The sequence below is a fragment of the Myotis davidii genome, unplaced genomic scaffold, assembly GCF_000327345.1.
Source record: "Myotis davidii unplaced genomic scaffold, ASM32734v1 scaffold937, whole genome shotgun sequence".
Classification (NCBI taxonomy): Eukaryota; Metazoa; Chordata; class Mammalia; order Chiroptera; family Vespertilionidae; genus Myotis; species Myotis davidii.
The window spans coordinates 333,667-335,356 of record NW_006288252.1 but is presented as its reverse complement, the minus strand read 5'-3'; positions in this window follow the sequence as shown (position 1 = coordinate 335,356).

The window sequence follows — 1,690 nt, the reverse complement described above, 5'->3', positions numbered from 1 at the left end:
GGAAATGCGCACAGAGGGTGTGAGCACAGGGGCTGTTCAACGTCATCCTGCCCCCCGTCCCTGCCCTTCGTCCCATTCGCCGTGTCCACCCCAGTCCCCTGGCTCCGAAGCCCCACGGGCCTCAGTGGCCGAGACCTTGGCTGGGCCCCTTCGAGGTAACGGCCTCCTCCTTCCGCAGCAGCAACTATAATTTACAACTAAAGGTATCGGGTCAGAGCGCCTCCCCCTCACCGCCCGAGGGTTAACGGCCGGAATAATTACGGCCCCATCAGCGGCCAATTACTGCCCAGCTCAGGCACATAATTTTATATGGAACTTTATAGGGGACACTTCATTACCCGGCTCCGGCACCCAAGGGAGGGTGACCGGTCCGACAGGGGCTGCTGTGGGTGCTCAGCTCAGGAGCGCCCAGAGGCGGGGCCCCAGGACCCTGCACTGCGCACCCTGCGCCTTCCTTTCAGACACCATCTCCAAGGGCACAGGGACACATCTTGGCTGCAGGCAGCCCCCCCACTCCCCCAAACCCACCCCCTGTTCAGCCCCACTTCCTGAGTGAAGCGGGAGAAACGGAGGCCGGCCGCCCCGGGGGCTCACCTGGAGCCAGGACTCACCATCGAGGCCAAACGCACCATGAAACGCAGAGCCCTGTGAACAGGTGGTTAGAAAAGCCGGGCCCTGGCTGGTCTGCCTCCGTGGGTGGAGCGTTAGCCCGAGGACCAAGGGTCCCGTGTTGGCTTCCCGGTCAAGGGCACGTACCTTGGCTGCAGATTCAATCCCCAGTCCTGGTCGGGGCGTGTGCGGGAGGCAAGCGATCACTGTGTCTCTCTTGAGTCAATGTGTCCTTCCCCCTCCCGCCCACTCTAAAAATCAATGGGAAAGTATCCTCAGGTGGGGGTTAAAAAAGAAAAAAAGGTCAAGAAGGCAGCGGTAGCTGGAAACCAATGCGGGGCCCTTCTGAGAGCTGGGCCCCCCTGAGCCTGGCCCCCTGAGCACGAGGACCTGTGGGACAGCCAGGTCCCGGTCCCCAGCAGATGGAGCGACCGACAGTGGTACCCCGGAGGCCCATCACCTGGACAACACGCCTTGGGCCACAGTGCCTGGTCACAGATCACTTCTGAACGATGAGGGCCCCCCCTGCCCATCCCCCACCCAGAGGGAGCTTTTCGAAAGTCACAGTGAGCGATGCCCAGGAGCCACGTGAGGCCCAGGAAGGCTTCCTGGAGGCGGCGCCTGGGAAGGGAGAGGAGAGGACGCTGCAGAGAGGGAGCGACTTGTGCACAGGCCCCGAGGCAGGAGCAGACGCTCCCGGGGCCCACGGACACGTTCCACTCAGCAAACGCTTCCTGCGCACAGACCGCGTGTCAGGCGGGAGCGGGGCCGGCCATGTCAGCAAGCAGCCTCCCCAGATGTTCACCACTTCACTTCCCCAGAAGCGGGACCACTGGCTCCTTGCTCCTCCCACTCCCTCACTGCTCATGGCTGTGGCCTGCAGGCCAGGTTTGCTCCAACTGCTCGGGCTGGGCAGTGGGCATGAGGCCCACAGCTGTCCAGGGACAAGGCTCGGGGGGAGGAGGAGCCATTCCTCTGGGTTACAGACCTCGAGCCGCACCTCCCAGCCCCCTTCGCCGTGATGAAGCTGTCGGGCTGTGCCCCGTGGAAAGCGTGTTCTCTGTGGAGACAGACGGTCCGG